The sequence below is a fragment of the Elephantulus edwardii genome, unplaced genomic scaffold, assembly GCF_000299155.1.
Source record: "Elephantulus edwardii isolate Elephantulus edwardi_28Jun2011 unplaced genomic scaffold, EleEdw1.0 scaffold00057, whole genome shotgun sequence".
NCBI classification, from domain to species: domain Eukaryota; kingdom Metazoa; phylum Chordata; class Mammalia; order Macroscelidea; family Macroscelididae; genus Elephantulus; species Elephantulus edwardii.
Window position 1 is genome coordinate 12,588,686 of NW_006399807.1, and position 1,351 is coordinate 12,590,036.

Sequence of the window (1,351 nt, forward strand, 5' to 3'; positions counted from 1 at the left end):
TGATTTTTGACTTTTCCCAAGTATATAACTCCCCACCCCATTTTATACATGGACTGCTAGGAGAACAAACAAGTTCATCCTAGAGTGGGTGAGACCAGGCACTCCTTGTAGGCAAGGATTCTGACACTTCGTCTGACATACTTGTAAGAAGAGACCAGTCCGTGGAGAGGGACGTCATGCTTGGGAGAGTGGAGGGACAGCACAGGAGGGGAAGACCCTCTATGAAGTAGATTGATGCCACCAATTGGCCCAGTGATGAGATCTTTGTTTTCTTGAGCTTCAATCCATATTGAAGGCTACAGTCCTTGACCTTCTGTACCAAGTGCTTCAGGTCCTCCTTGGTTTCAGCAAGCAGGGTTGTGTCATCAGCATAATGCAGATTGTTGATCAGTCTTCAACATCCAACATATTGTGCTGCTTTTCATATCCAGGTTTCACGGATCCAGGAAGTAAGTAACAGAAATGATATTGATTCAACTATTACCCTAATGATTCACAAGAAAAATGTTTGCTTGTTACTATAGTCCTATGCTTTACTGGTTTGACTTCTTGGTTACAAAGGGAGACACACTTCTATCAGGAAGCACATCAGTGATTCCACTGAAAAGTTGAGACTACCATCAGGAAACTGGCCAATGTAACAACAGGCAAAAAGGACATTACAATATTGGTTGATATGACTGATCCTGATGACCAAGTGAAATTAAAATGTTATTATAAAATGGAGGTCAATAAAAGTATGTCTGGAATACAGACATTCTTTTAGAGCACTCCTTCCTATAATATCTTGTGATTAAATTTAGTAGGAATCTCCAGCTGAATTCTACTGATGGCCCAGACATTTCAGAAATGTTTGGGCACATCTCTCTAGACAGAGAACTGTGACCAAATGAGGTGAAGGTTGAGGGCTGAAAGAGTATGGAATATGAAGTGGGGAAAATAACTAGGCTTACCAATTATGGCCACGTGAAAATGAGAACTGTATCTGTTGAATATTTCTTTCTTGTGTTATGAATGTTTGTAATATATACATATATTTTTTCCCCAGAGTGGCTGATAGGTTCAAGCCAAACACTCCATCATCAATGATCCTTTCTGATCCTGCTATTTATCATAAAACATAAGGTGTATAATCATTACATCATAGGCTTTAATAGGGCAAACACGACTGAAGTCCTTAGTATCCAATCAGGGATGAGTTAATCCACCTCTGACTGTAGGCAAGATAGTGGTATCATGCTAAGTATGACTTCATAATTGTCTTGAATTGGAGATTAAGAATGATTTAAAGAACCTACAACCAGGAGAAGATAACATAGATGAATGGGATCTTCTAAGACTCAAATCCCTA